The 16,756-nt window shown below is 36.2% G+C and overlaps 1 pseudogene; it reads right to left on the reverse strand.

The window, feature by feature from the left end:
• Positions 1 to 9,135: 9,135 nt before the first annotated feature.
• Positions 9,136 to 10,517, reverse strand: LOC132519517 (microspherule protein 1-like; annotated as a pseudogene).
• Positions 10,518 to 16,756: the final 6,239 nt, after the last annotated feature.

Here is a 16,756-nt window from a genome sequence, read left to right on the forward strand (position 1 = left end):
TCCTTTCCCCTCCTCAATTAGTACTCTAGTCACAAGAATCAGTCTCAGCTTTCAAGTCATTTTCAATAATTCTTTTCCCTCCCTTGTTCCACTTTTTTGAAATTATAATATCTGAAGAGATAAAGAATGAGACATAGTATTAGGGGTCAGGACAGGGGGCATGGGAAACTGAAACACTGCCTAAAATTTAGCATGCAGTCAGTAGAAGGATGGCTATTCAGTTTTCTGCTTTGTTGAGATTTTGTTTCTGATCCAGGAATTAGAGAAAGAGGGAAGGAATAAAGGTCTTTCTATCTACTTTCTGGCAGGCAGGCACACTAGCAGCATCGTACTATATCATGTATTTAATCCACTCCCCTTAGCTTTGTAGTTAATGGAAATTCCTCTCATATTCTAACAATAAGTTGACAGTGAGTCCCAGTTCACAGTGGTGTGCAATTTCATCTTAAGTCTCTTCCTAACTACTTTAGTGAAAATGTAGAGGAGGCTGCTTCAGGCCTACTAGTCAGATGACATTTTAAACTGGAAATGAAAGTCGAGGTGTTTGAGTTTCCAATATATATGTGAATTCTGTATAAGAAGTCATTTGTTCCACAGCAAAACAGATATGCTATCCTTTGACCACATAGAAGAAGCTGAAGAATGAAAGCTAAATAAATAGGACATGTATCTGCTAAATTCCCATTGTGATCTCCATTACTTTCTCTTTCTTTAACCTGTGAATCATTTATATCATTTATAACCTATTTCTAATGCACCCTTCAAGTCAATTATCATGTTAAAGACATAAAAACATTACTGAATAAAAGAGAAGTTACTTGATATCTTTAATATGGTGGTATTTTTCCAGGAAATTATTATGTGGAAGAATTGGATCTTTTTTTAAATTAAAATGTAAAAATCATACACAAACCATTTGTGCTGTTTCCTATGCTAACAAAGGCATTTTCTTGAAATTTTTTAAATTCAGTGAAGATATTAATGGACATTAATGGAGAATCAACTGTTTTTTTCTGCACTGTTCCAGGCACTACATACAAGAGTAAATAAAACAGATAACTACTGCCTGCAAGGAGCTTACATTTTCCATTTTGTCTGTTAAATTTTCATTCAATTTGTTAAATTTTCATTCATTCTTCAAGTTTTGTGTCCCAGGCCATTTTTCACGACCTACTGGTTCTTAATAGTAAGCTCTTTGAAGATGAAAAACAAATTTATAGCTTTTAAAGCTCCTGATTTAGTTCCTCAATATGTGCTTATTGAATAGAATCAAATTTAACTATACTGATATGCCTTCAACAGAAAATGGCATTTTGAGTGTCCTTGTATTTTCCCCTTAAGAGGAGTTTCTCTTTTTATAATACTTGCTTGAAATAACTAATTGTAATTATTAAATAGGAAATATCTGTCTCGAGTTATTCATTATTAGAGATTAAATTTTTCATAAATGTTAAAACATTACAAAACTTTGTCGAGTAATACTAGGAAGTCAGCTCATGAATTCTAATGAATCTGAGAAATATTTGAATAATTCATAAGTATATTCAAAACACATACATACACACACACACACACACACACAGAGACACGCATCTTCAGATTAGCAGATGATAACATCAATGTCCAAAACAAAAGTTAAGTTTATGGAACTTACAAACTTATGGAACTCAGTACCATATTAATATAAAAAGTGACAGAGGTGCTAATAGAAAAAATCAACAGCATTACATGACTTTTGGAACTTTATTTCACATTTCTTAAATTAAATCACAAAAGAAGCCAGTATTCATAATTGGGTGTATATTTTCATAATGCCTCAATTTCAGTGTGTGAGAATTGAGTGTTTTCTTCTTAGCAACTGAATTTTTTTCTAAAGTGAAAAAGTTTGTTTTTTGCTCTGTTAATAAACTGAGGCACAGATGTGTGGTCAAACTCCACAATGTAAACAAGTTCTTAGGCTGAATTATCAAATTCAGGTTTGTTTCCTCTTATTTTATCACTTCATTTTCTTTATCTTGACTAATAGTGCTGACTGTTGTATTTTATGCATTTTCAAGCTCTTTTCTATCCATTTTGGAAGAAAGCAATGTGTCAGTCATTAACTAGACAGGGAAAAAAGGTAAAATATAAACTTCAGGTAATTGTGTTTTTTAGTGAACTGACATTTTACAAAACACATTATTTGACAAGGGTAGGATTAATAAACATAAGAATTATGTATTCCAAAAAAGTAGTCAGAGTTAAATGTGGAAACAGTTATATCATTAAGTCATACCATGCCATATAACTAAAAAGATCAAAATAGTTTATCAGTTTCAGGCTTTTATTAGGGAGAAACATGAAGTAATACTCTTAAATATAAATCTATAATTTAACAAATTTCACAAGTAAAACTTAACAAATATCCCCATGCAAATTTAATTTTGCTAGAGTAATATTTGACATAGTATCAATAAGATCATACTTAATAAAAGTTTCCTCTAGTAGCAGACCTTGCTTGGATATAAATCCTATAATTTAAGGATAATATTATTATAATTCAATAATACAGGAAAAAAATAAAGAGTTGTCCCAAAAGTAGTCCTGGGGACTGGACATTATCATGTTTGTTTAGTGGAGTATGGACGTCAAGAATTGCCCCAATGTGACACTATATGGACAGTATAAAGAAAGGTACTTCCTGTTATATACATATGCATGAGAAGGTATTCAGAAGAGGCATGTGCTAGAACTGGGTAGCTGAGGACCTCCCAGCTGAGGGTCTCCAAATGCATTTGAGAAAGGTAAGGTGTTGTTGATCTTCTAAGGCATAAAATAAAATTAACAAAGAGGCAAATGATGGAAATTAATTCCATCACATTATTTCTCTTCTTGCAGGACATGGGGGCGGGAGGGTTTAACTGTGAAACCAGTTAAACAGTGAGACTAGAACATATAGGATAGTTGCCAGTAGCACCAGTGAAATGGTCAATTAGCAAAGACCAAAGCACACGGGGTGTATTAGCCAGAGTTCTCCAGAGAAACAGAACCTAAGACATGTATGTATACATATACGGAGAAATTTATTTTAAGGAATTGGCTCATGTGACTCTGGAGGCTGGCAAGTCCAAAACCTACAGGGTGTGCTGGCTAGAAACCTAGGAAGAGTCAGTGTTGCAGTTCAGTTCTGAAAACTGTCTGCTGGTAGAACTCCTTCTTGCTCTGGGAAGATCAGTCTTGTGTTCTATTCAGGCCTTCAACTGATTGAATGAGGCCCATCCACATTATGGAGGGCATTCTGCCTTATTCAAAGTCCAGTGATGTAAATGTTAATCTCATCCAAAACACCCTTATAGAAACATCCAGAGTAACATCTGACCGCATGTCTGGGCACCTTGCCCCAGCCAAGTTGACATATACAATTAAACATTATACCGGGCCAGTCCTGGACAGAATGAACCATTTACTTCAAGAAATTTTAAGCCCTATTTCTTACATTTCTTCTTTCAGCAGGACAATAAATGGTTTGAAGTGAGAGACCAAAAAAGGAATCCACAAGAGCTCAAGTTCTAGTGACTCAGCCAATGACCTCAAAGTCCAAAGTTAATGAGTCTGACTGGTGAGTAGGTACATTTGTCATTGTTGTTTTTACTATTATACGTCTAGGCTGATGTATTTACCATACATTAAAAAGTCAGAACTTACAAAAATTATTGTAGGGCAATTGGCTGTCACCCTAGAAAGTAAAATATAATTCTATGCTATTACAACAACATACATAAATTTGTTTCGGTCATATTAAAAATTTAAACTGAATATAAATTGTTTAAATTTACATTAGAAATGTAGAGAAGAATCTTTATACTCTTAGGTAAGGATTCCTTAAGCAAAATACAAAAGTACTAACCATAAATGGAAACTGTATAAATTTGACTACCATGCAATGATTATTTCTGTCAAAAGAAACTCTAAACTAAATAAAAAATACAACCCACAGACTTAGAGATAATTATAGAAAGATTGCAGACTCAAAGATCTGTAATCAGACTATAAAAATAATTCTCAAATAATAGAAGAACAAATAACTCCAATAAAAAAAAAGCTTGAAAAGACCATTCACAGAAGTGGAAATATGAATATGAAATAAAGGTGAAAAGGTGTCAAACTCAGTATTAATCAGGAAGAAAAACAAAGTTGAAACAATACTATTATTCCATTTCATATCCATCAGATTCAAGTTGGTATGTACCATAATTTAAGAAGGATAATAAATATGGGAACTCTCATTTACTGCTGTTGGGACTGCACATCATTATGTCCACTTTGGGAAGAAATTTAGCACCAACTAGTATAGTTGGAGATGTCCATACAAAAGTTGATATTTCCACTTAAAACTATATATCTTTCACTAAAACTCTTGCACATGTACACAAGAAGACGTGTACAGAAATTTTTACTGTATCATTATTTGTAATAAAAAAACATATTGGAAATATGTTTATCAGCAAGAGAACATATAAATACCTACATGCGTATGTATGAATAACACATTGGTATGTGTGTTTTCCTTTGTACCTACGTATATAAAGTTAAACTAACCACATCATTTCATGGCACTATGATCATCAGGAAGTATATGATTAATTTTGTTTTATTTGATTGTATATTAATTTTTGCCTTTTTTCTGATATTTCTTTTTATTATTTATTATTTGTGACTCAAAATGGCCCCTAATGATTCCTACCAACTGTTGTGTAGTCCCCTGCCACATCTACCAGGGTAGGGCTGTGTGACCTAGAGAATATTGCAGAAGTAATGTTATGTTAACTTCTGATGTTGTCTTAGAAGACCTTGGGGTTTACATCTTGCTCCCTTTCTTTCTGAATTCACTTGCACTGGGGACAGCCAGATGCCATGTCTTGAGGACATTCAAGCAAGCCCCGTGAGGATACACATATGGTAAGAAATTGAGGTCACCAGCCAACAGCCATGTGCTATGCAAGCCATTCTGGAAGTTGGTCCTCTAATTCCAGTTAAGCCTTTAGATGCCTATAGGGCTGACCCATCTTTTGACTGCAACAAGAGAAATCCTGAACCAGAATCACCCTACTAAGCCATTCCTGGATTCCTGACCCTCAGAAACTGTGAAGTAAAAATCATTATTGCTTTAAGTCTCTAAGCTTTGGAGTTATTTGTTAAGAAGCAATATATCACTAATACTTTCCTTTTCGCCTTAGTCACCCATGCTAATATGTTTGACATTGATTTTTTGTGAGTATATATCCTTGAGAGATATATAATTTTGCTTCTTGTGCATGTATTTTTAATTTATAAAAATGCCGTTGTGCTACAGATGCCATTCTGTTTCCTTTTTCCACAACATGTTTTTAAGACCTACCAATTTTGCTTATAATTAGTATTATTTTTCTCTAAATGCAGAAAAGCATCCTACAGTATGAATTCTTCATAACTCATCTTGCTCCATATCCCCTTAGAGACCTGTGACTAGTTTTCTCAAAGGTATATACCTTGAAAGGGATTGTTGGGTCATAGAGTACACTCTTTCCATTTTCTTTTTGAAGACTTGCTTCATTGCATCCCATCTCTTCCCTATCCCATAAATATATATACATTTTTTTAATTTACTGTTTTATTGGGTAATATATTCATATAGGGCAACATTTAAAAGTCTGCATTGTGGCTATTTCCTTCAGTTTCACATTTCTTTTCCCCATAAGGAAGATTATACCATTAGTTCCTTTTGAGTCCTTTTAAAATGATGTTTGTATCCACAAGCAAGTACAGATTCTTTACATTTTTACTCAAATAGTAGCACGTTAAACACATTGTTCCATACTGCACTATTTTTTTTTTTACTATGTAATTTATCTTGAAGAAATTTCTACTTTAGAACATAAACAACCTATTCTTTGATACAGGTACATAGTGTATCATTGTTGGATTTTATCATAATTTTTTAACAATGTCTTTATAGATGGATTAGATTAATTCTCATTTTTTGAACTTTCAAATAATCCTGAAAAGAATCATCTTAAACAGAAAAAATCATTTTATATATGTGCAAGATTATCCATAAAATATATGTTTAGAAATATATTTCTGGGTCAAAGGGTAAGTGTATTTATAATGAAAAGAGATTAATATTTAAATAGCTCCCTATAAAAGTTGTATCAATTTACAAATATATATCAAAGGATCAATGCTTGAGTTTACTAATTCCTCATTACCTTCCCTTGCCAAAGTGTGAATTCAAACTTTTGTTTTGTTTGCTTAATGTGTGTGTTTATGTAATGCACGCAAATATTGAAATGTATATATTTGAAAGGTTTATATGCACATATTCAAAATTTAGGAAGTACAGAAGGTAAATGGGGAAAAGTAGATTTAGCTCACATCACTTACTCATTCACACAGTAATTTCTCCTGTGGCAGCCATACTTGTCAGCTACATACACATAAAAGTTTGGGTATATAGATTAATTCCTCTTATTTGGACGTATTTGTACTTCTTTCGTGTTGCAGGAACTGGAATGAGAAAGCTCTTTCCTAGGTGCTATTTTAAAAAGAGGCACCAGATTCCTGCATAACCATTTATATTAGGAATATATTCCTTTATTATCTCAACGTTCAGCCTCAGGCAAACACCATGATATATGTGGAGCTTAACAAAGTGATATACTTTTTTAAAAAATTGGGGTATAGTTGCTTTACAATGTTGTGTTAGTTTCTGTTGTACAACGAAGTGAATCAGCTATATGTATACATATATCCCCTGCCTCTTGGACCTCCCCCCGACCCCCCATCCCATCCATCTACGTCATCACAAAGCACGGAGCTGAGCCCCCTGCGCTACACAGCAGGTTCCCACTAGCTATCTGATTTACACATGGCAGTGCACATACGTCAATTCCAATCTCCCAATTCATCCCACACCCCTTCCCCCTGCCCAGTGTGTCCACATGTTCCCTACGTCTGCGTCTCTATTCCTGCCCTGCAAATATGTTCATCTGTACCATTTTTCTGGAGTAATGAGTTCTACACTACTCACTACTGCTGGTCATAATGTTTGAGCCTGCTCAGATCCAGCCAGTGTGCTGTACAGCAATCATCCTGGGATCGTCCCCTGCAGAGCATCTATCATCTCTGTCCAACCAATGAAAGGCGAGAAGAGACATGCACACAGGATGTCTTAAGTGTCTTATCCCATAACCTTTGTTTGCTTTCTACTGTAGAAAATGTATTTACATGGTCACACCTAATTTCTAACTTCAAAACTAAACACAATTTAGTTTTGAATATGTTTCTTTATTATGTGCCCACATGTGAGCCATATTTTTGTCTTTTATTGTTTTATTGTTGTTGTTAAGCTGTTTACTATGAAAAGTGAGAACAGATTGAAGAGCAGAAGTTGTCTTTGTCACGTTTTAGAGTTTTAGCTTTCACATTTATATCTATAATCCACACAGAATGTACATCTAGCTGTGGTGTGAGAAGATATCTGTCTTTTATTTTCCTTCTAAGGGATGAATTTTCTCAGTTTAATGCTGCTGTTCTTGGCCTACGTATTTCCATATATATGTGGAACAATTCCTTCAGTTTTCTAATATGTTCCTTTGTTTTCTTTATCCCTGTGCTAATATTATACCACATATCTTTTTACATATTTTGTAAAGCAATTTTCTCAGTATAATTCTTCTTTTAATTGTTGTTAATTTAAGAACTTACGTCAAAGATTTATAAAAATTTTTGAATTTTACACACCCACAACTACAGACACAAACACTTATTAAAATTTTTATTAGAATCCCTTTAAGTGGAACAAATTATAAAGTGTTAATAATCATGATATAGATGTATCCTTTTCATAAATATGATATCCCATCCATTTATACATGGTCATTTTCATATATTTTAATAAAACTTTTAAATTTTTCCCATAACTTTTATATATGCTCTATTAGTAGTTTGACACTTTATCATTTTTGATAATTGTATGCAGTGTCTTTGTTTCTATTATGTATTCTAATAAGTATTTGCTACTGTAAAGGAAAAATAACAATGCACTCTACCATCTGTGGCTGCCATCATATTAAGTAATATGTTCAGGATCTTAAATACTAATTTTAGAATATTTTAATGTTACCTTTGGGTGAGAGGAGAATGATGCTAGGGAAGTTTGCAAAAGAATTTCCAACCATATGTAAAATGTCTTATTTCTTTATAAATTTAAACAATTTAACCAAATTACTATATTCATTAAATTATCATCTGTATGTTACTATTTGTTTAATATATCTTCAATAATGTGTTCTTAAAAGTGGAAGAGTAATATTTTAGTTTACATGAGGGTTTAAAAGTGTATCATTCAGGGCTTCCCTGGTGGCGCAGTGGTTGAGAGTCCGCCTGCTGATGCAGGGGACACGGGTTCGTGCCCTGGTCCGGGGGGATCCCACATGCCGCAGAGCGGCTAGGCCCATAAGCCATGGCCGCTGAGCCAGTATGTCCGGAGCCTGTGCTCTGCAACGAGAGAGGCCACGACAGTGAGAGGCCCACATAACGCAAAAAAAAAAAAAAAAAAAAAAAAGTGTATCATTCATAATAATAGTTTAAAATGAAGTAAATTATTATATCCCTTTCTGAATTTTTGTATATGTTTTCTATTATATAGGTTCTTCATTGAAGGGTATAAATAAGGCTACTTATGCATTTGCAGTGTCACAAATGTGGTAACTATAGTTGAATGGAATTTAACCTTAGAGGTAAACATATCCGGTTCTAGTTTTTTTTTTTATTGGAACTCAGTGCTTTGTATTTACAAAAGAAAAATAATAAAGGAAAAGTCTGAAACTAATCAGCCGGAGACACGGGGCAAAGGTGGGAATCTGGGGAAAAGGGTAGCATCCTCTGCAGGGAGAGAAGGGGAGGGGCTCCGACACCAAGGAAGCCTGAGGGTCCCAGCCTCTAGGGGCTTCCCCAGGGCCAGCCCCGGCCCCTGCCCCCGCAGAGGCTCAGATCGAGGGGCCAGGAGCTGAGTCAACCACAGCCCCCTCTGGTTTTTCCAGGAGCCTGAGTTCCCAGCTCCAGGGGTCTGGGATGGCAGGGGAAACTGAGGCCAGAGAGAGCCCATGGGTCCTGCCACCACTTCTCACTGTGGCATGATCTTGGCAGCCTCGGCCGGAATAAGGGCAATGAGGTCCCGGTTGATGAGGAAGACGAATCGCAGGCTGGCAATCTCCACCACGGAGTTGTTGCTAAGGCGCCATTTGGAGCCACACAGCACAGGTCGTCCATCGATGTAGATGGGCCGCCGGCCCTCATTGGCAATGAAGTCACCATCTTTTTTCCGGCTCGATGACACCTTGCTTCCGGGAGATCTTCCAGGCCGGACCCTCCAGAGACAGGTCCACGTCAATCTGGTTACCCTCGGTTGCTCTGCCTAGGGTGATCTTTCTCAAGCGCCTCAGGCACCGCACCATGCGGCCCCGCAGCACTGCCAGGGTCTGGCTGTCGAAGTCTGGAGAGCTCATGCCTGTGATGCTATCTACTAGCACCTGCCACTTATGCGGTTCCTGTTCCAGCTGCTGAATCTCTCGTTTCTGGAGCCAGTCAGCCACCGTCTGCTCATGGTCTAGGACTTCATCTCACATGTCCTTGAGCTTTACTGTCGTCAATCAAGTCCTCTGCATCCAAGAAGTTCAGCACTTGGTCCCCCTTGGGCAGCGGCTGCACTGTCTGGTCCTCCAACAGGTAATACTGCTTCATGAGCTGCCAGTGGGCCTGTAGAGTCTTGGCAGTAGGGGCCAGGTAGAAGGCATCAGGGCGTCTGTGCAGCAGGTCCTGGAAGTCTCCAAGGTGGGCTGGCTGGCCGATCTCGCTTTGCTCAGCAGCTGCTCTTCAGCCTTGCTAAACAGGGCCTTGCTCTGGATGGCGGCAACGGCCTCTGAGTGCAGCAGTGGGTCTCATGGCCTGGCAGGCCAGCTTGGAGTTGACAGGATCGTAGAGCAGGGCGTACCGGTGCTGCTGGGTGAAGCGGCGGCTGAACTTCACGCCCAGGTGGACAGATGTCAGGTCATTGGTCTGCAACACGGCATCGATGAGCAGGAGGTAGTCCGCAGGCTTCCAGCAGCCCAGATCCTTGATCACCTGGAGTGGCTGTTTGCTCTTCTTCACCCGCTTGGTGAGTCCAGGGGCTGGGGCTGGGCTGGGTGGCACAGGGACGATGGGGACCTTGGACACCTTCTTCTTCTCATTGGAGGAGGGAGGGTTCACTCCCCGAACAGTGCCCTGGTTCCACCCCACTAGCCCCCTTCTCCCGGGTAGAGGACTTAGCCAGGCTGCTCTCCACCAGCTCATCATCAAACTTCTTTCTCTTGGTGAACCTGGAGGTGCTTCTCCGTTTAGGGATGGTGCCAAAGCCTGTGAGGAGGCCCGCTTCTGCCAGTGCCATCCTCATCCTCTGAGCGGCTGGCAGTGCCTGATGCCATCAGGGGTGAACCTAGCAGTCCCTGAGAATCTTTGTAGATCCTCTTACAGTCCCAAAGCCACTTGCTCCAAACCACAGGGCTAGAAGGAAGGGTCCCACAGGTTCATCCAAGGATTCTGACCAGGTGAACTTAGAGGCTGAGAGGAGATTCATTCCTAGGCTGCCAGCTCCAACAATTTCTCCATGGTGATGATGGCAGCAGCCGCAGGGCCAAAACTGGCTTCCTTGAGATTCGTCTACTTCCCTGGTTCTAGTTTTGACTGCACTGTTGTTTCCATGTAACCATGCCCAAATTCTTTAACTCTACATGGCTTGACTTAGTAAATTAGAAATAACAACATGTTTGCTTTATTTCAATGAATTTATCTAACAATAATATGGTACAACATATATAATTTCTGTGTCTATAATAATAAACTGTACAAAGTAAAATTAATGTAATATTGGTACTTTGCAGAGCTCAGTTCAGTAAACATTTATTGAGTGCATGCTATGTCCCAGGTACAGAATTTGGGATAACAACAACAACAAAATCATAAAAGGAGTAAGTACGTGTTTTGGCTTAAGGTGCTTACATTCAAATCCTTTTAAAAGTTTTGGGGTGAGTGTTCCATTAAGAACACCTATTCATGTTTTCTAGGGCCTTAATCTTACAATCCTTCTCAGTGTTGACAAATGATTTTGTGAGTCTGTTAGCATGGAAAGTTCTTATTAAAATTAAAAACAACAGATTTGTATATTACTATTTTAGCAAAAGATGTTGGTATTCCTAAAAACTGAAACAAGACATTCAGTAAACTTACCTATTATGTGAAATAAATTTTATCTGATGGTGGGAAAAATCTAAAATACTATAGTAATCACTTAACTCATGACTTATATCATTCTTCCCCCTCCTTGGTTGAGTGTCCTTTCTCTGCACACAAGGTCAACATAACAGCGGTCAGCTAGCGAGTTGAATAGTAAAGATCAGACTATCTTTGCATAGTTTCTAAATTTAGCTTTCTAATCATTATAACTTTTCATCAGTTATAGCTCTGAATCCTTGGTTTCGATTGACAAGATATTTTATTTTTATATAGTAATATAGTAAAATATATAACAATATATATTATATATATAATTTAGTAATAACTTTAATGCCTCTATATGAGAGCTAAACTGTGCCTCAAATTTCAGAAATTATTACTAACTGAAAACCAATCACAACCACATATGTCCCATAAGAATCTCAATATGTACGTCCGAAGTCTAAACTCATTTTAGTTTTCCTTAAAAAATATTTCATGTCTAGTGTTTCTTATCATCACCCTATAGTCACTTTAGTTAGAACCTGGATGGTCATGAGTGCCTTTCTTTCCCTTGACTCCTAAACGTAACTTTAAATCCCGTGGGTGCTCAATTCTAAATACCTTCTTCAAACATTTCTATTTATTTCATCCCCACTGCCCCTGTCCTACTCAGAGCCCCTGTCAAGTTTCACTTACAATAACACTAATGTCTTAATAGGTTCTCTGCCACCTTCCTGTACCGCCGCATTTAGTCTTTAGCATTGCAGTTAAAATGAGTTTAGTGTGTGCATTTGCCCTTGTTTCAACCTACTGTGATCTTTCAGACTCCCCAGGAGATATAAAAACTCTTTGTGATTGGGTCCAGCAAAGCTGTCCAGAATCATCTTGCAAACTATATCAGAGCCAGAATAAGCTACTCGTAATAGCCTGGACATAAGACTATCTACCCCATATACTGTGTCTCTACCTGAATTGCACATGCTTTTCTTTCATGGAAATTTCTACAAAGCCTTTTGCCATTTCTTAAAACAGATTTTCTCCTCTCTACCTCAAAAAGAGCACCAACAGGATTCCATTTGATTTCTTCGTTTTGTTTGGAATCCGAGATGATGAGTCTCTGCAGGAATTCATCTTTCTTCTTTAGCTTCTTACACAGTGCTTTGAGCATATACGTAGATATTTGCTAACTGTATACATTAATGAATATGTATTGTGTTTTCTATTGTGTGCTGTGTTTTTAAATTTTATTTGAATAATTTTTCTCTCTCTCCCTACCTCCATCTATAGCTGTGGGTATATGTTTACATAAGTAATGAATAGTTTATTATACCACAATATAGAAATAAATGGGATTACTATAATGCAAATCTCATTTAGATCCCATTCTAGGAAAGACTTTGTAAAACAAACAAAAGACATAGTGCATACCAAATCATGAGTTTCTGAATTTCTTAATATACATTGTGAGCTCTATGTATATGGCAGGTAAACCAATTATTCAGAACATCTGGCCTCATCTCATATTGCATATACTTGCTATAATGTATGTAAAACAGAAACAGTAAAAGTGAGTGTAACACACTCATTTTTGTGCGCATTCTTTGTGCACAAATGCAAGTCTGGCTCATGTTTATACCTCAGCGATTTTTGAAAGAAGATTAATGACATGAATATTTGCAAAGAAAATGTCTATGTGACCTACATTGGTGTGGTTCTTGAATATCAGTGTCACAGTGCTTTGCAATGGCTGCCATATTGCCACACAGCCCTATTTTATGGAGGTGACAAGCTGTCACATGTAAGGTTTATTTCTATTACTTCTTTTGCTGCTTTAATTCAGTCTATTTTCAGTGTCTTTTCCTTTCCTTTTCATATGTTAATTGCGTTTTGAACCAATTAACATATCTAACAAATCCTAGAATTAATTTTTCAATTCAGACTGACGCATGTATTTCTACTGAAATGTACTAGTCTTTTTTAATAGTTCAGTTTCCATTATTTACCTACATTTTGGAACAAGGTTATGCCTATAGTTACTCACTTTGTTGCCCACTCTGGCTTCACTCAGTGGCCAATTTTAAGAACCAGGACTTTACTACAATTGCAAAACATTCTTGTTAAGCTCTGTCTCTTGAGGCAATCTCTAATATTTCCTGAAAAGTTAGATTTTTGTACAAATACCATTGTGAATTCAAATGAGATAGTCTTCTTTTAGGTCATAGGAGTGGGGCTAGAGCTATGAAGACATGTATGAAAGGGATTTGGGGCAGGAACATATGGTTACATTTTTTAATGTCTGAGATGTCAGGGCTGGCAGGAATAAATAACTGCATCTATGCTTCCAATAATACAAATATTATTTTATAAAATTGTGATGAACAACTGCACACATGCCAAAAATCATTTAGTTTCATAGAAAGTCTTTTATATTCATTTGGACTTATCAAGGATTTTATATTTACCATTCAGAGATATTTTCTTTTTTTCAAACATGAAACATAGCTTAAAGACAAAATAGGTCAAAATCTGAAGATTATGGAGTTGAATCACCTATAGCAGAGAGTTTTTAGATTAGCATTTGTTTACTTATTATGCATCCTATACCATTGTGATTTTATTCAGATGTGAATAAAAAATAATGTTTGTTTACTGAAAATCTAAGTCTCTCTCAAACAATTTAAAGATCCACAAATCTAAAATCTAAAATATATGAAAGCATAATAGACAATGTTCTGTTCACTACCCAGTCTTCATTACATCAGGTAAAATATGATCAATTGCAAACAACAGAAAATCCAACTCACACTGACAAATGACAAAGGATATTTAGGTACGTGCCTCATATTCTCACAAAGAACAGGGTCCACAGAAATGATCTTTTCCAACTCACAAATCACTAAAGACCCAGATTATTTTAGAACAAGTGACCACTCAATATCACTGAAATTATCTCATCTCTGAACTCTTCTAGGTGCTACCTTCATCCACAGGCTGGTTTATATGCTAGTAGTAAAATTGATGCTGCAACTTAAGATCTCACATTCCTTTTACACACTGTCCAGAAGAGAAAACTTCATTTTTTCCAACCATTAACCAATGTTCTGGGCTTGATTCCATTTAGAATAATTTAGGATCAGATTCTGAAGTAAAAACGTTGTGAAAAGATGTGCCATCATGGTCCTTCTTGGAGCTGGGAGATGGAATCAAACTCACTCATACTACAAGGCTGCAAAACAATGATGTAGTAGCAGATGAGTGAAGCAGACAACAGTATCCACTGTCTTTCTACGGTATAGAGACACAGTATTTAAAGATAAGTCACTGTAAAAGTCTGAGATAGTTGTCAATCAGAACCTCTCTCTAAATATTTTATTGTCGATTATTTTCAAACTGCAAAAGCAATAAATGGCCATTGCAACAAAACAAACCACACAAATGCAGATAACTAATCTGCGTATTTACTCCAATGCAAACCTTTACCCTATCAAGTCAAAAAAACATTTCAAAAGTGGATTTCCAGACCAACCAGAGATGTGACTAAAAATTATATTCAGTTGTATATTGAATTATATTCAATATACATCTATTTTTATGAAAAAAATACCCTCCCTGTTCCTTTTTATAAATTTAGTCTATTATTTTTGGCTCTTTTATTGAGAAGTAAGATCTATGTAGAGAAAATTGGAAAATGTAAAAGTCCAGTATAATATGGATTACTTAAAATCATACCCCTTCTCCAAAAAGAAGAACCCCTCCCATATCATTATCACCTAAGATAAGAAATAGAACCCCAGAAGCAATCCACTTTCTCCCACCAAACATAAATCCATCACTCTCCCTAAAGGAAATCACTATCTAGGCTTAAAGTAATCACTTCTTTCTTTCCAAGATTATATCTGAATATGCATTACATTAGAGCTTTATTTTGTCTACTTCCAAACCTTTTATAAATGAAAATATACATTAAGTATGCTTTTGCCTCTTTATTCTTTAACTTATACATTTATTAGATTCATGCATTGAAGACATATATTGCTATAGTTTATTCATTTTCCATGCTGCACAGCATACTACTGAAAGAAACTATCATATCTCTAGCTACGACTAGCAATACATGAAAAAGTAGAAATTCCAGCACTGACTGTACCATGCATGATTGGTGCTCATCTCTGTGAACCCAAAACACATCCTGAGGAGAAAAGTGCTTTTAGGACGCTGCATTTGACAAATTCAGAGCCCTGTGATTAGTGATGCAGCTTTGTTGTGGTTCCCTATTAATAGCATAGTTTGCTAATTATGAGTAAAGCTCAGAGTTGAATAAGGCTTGTGTATCGTGACTCTGGAAATTCAGTCCTTTGTAATGGTGCCAAAATTAAAACAATAACTAATATTTATAGTGGTTTTATATGAAGTAACTTTAATAATCATAACAACACTAGAGTTTAGGACTACTATAATCTCTGGTTTCTAAATAAGGAAATGGAGAGCTTAGGTAACTTTACCAATGAAACATAGCAACTATGGACTGGAAAGTAAACCAAGACATCTGGCTTCAGAGTCTATATCTAGCAGTGTACTATAGTATTGCTAGAATGCCTTACATTTTGTGTTGTTCAGTATAAGAGAGAAAAACCTGTGGAAATATAATTTGTGGAGGAACTTGCAACATTGACCAAAAATTTCTTTTTTCAGTTGTCCTGGGTCTTAAGATGGAGTGGTTTGAATGGGAAGAGTTGTCATGATTAGAATTATGACATAAAGTTATTTTAATTCATAGGATAAAGTAAATATACATATACCATCACATACTTTCTATTTATTCTATATCTGGAATTAAAATTAATTTTCATATACTCTAGTGGTTCACAAAATAGGTCAATATGCAAATTAATATTTTTCATTGTTACTTTGACTTTTCACTTAACCTGAAATACCACACAACTTGTTCTACTGTACATGGAAGTTCTGGGTATATGAACAAACAAGAATATATAAAAATAATAATTATCTAGGCCTAAGTTTTATTTTTATTCTTCTTCTATGTCTTCTTGTATTTTATTTATGCCTGTAGTTACAAATTTTAATGATACAATTACCTTGTCTTCCTTTACACGTAATCACCTGCTGTCTCATTCTCAATATCCCGATAACTTTTCTGCTCTAGACCTATCGTGATGATGGCCCTGCCGTAATGTTCATCTCCACTTGATCTTATTCAGTCTCTTTCTTCTTTTTCTTTGTCCGTATTTTGGTTCTCTGTCTTATGATCTAGCTGTTTGGCAAACTGTCTTATATAAAAATGTGCTCTTTATCCAGTTAAGATTTATAATCTCAAAAGCACAGATTTGGAAGAAATTCTTAAAGGTCTGTTCATGCAGACATGTGTCCAATATTTTATCCTGGTTCTCCATGAGTTAAAAATCACAATTTTATACCAAGACTGGTTCTTGTATCAGTCAGGGGCTTAGCAGCAAACAATTCA

The sequence above is a fragment of the Lagenorhynchus albirostris genome, chromosome 4 (genome assembly GCF_949774975.1).
Source record: "Lagenorhynchus albirostris chromosome 4, mLagAlb1.1, whole genome shotgun sequence".
NCBI lineage: Eukaryota > Metazoa > Chordata > Mammalia > Artiodactyla > Delphinidae > Lagenorhynchus > Lagenorhynchus albirostris.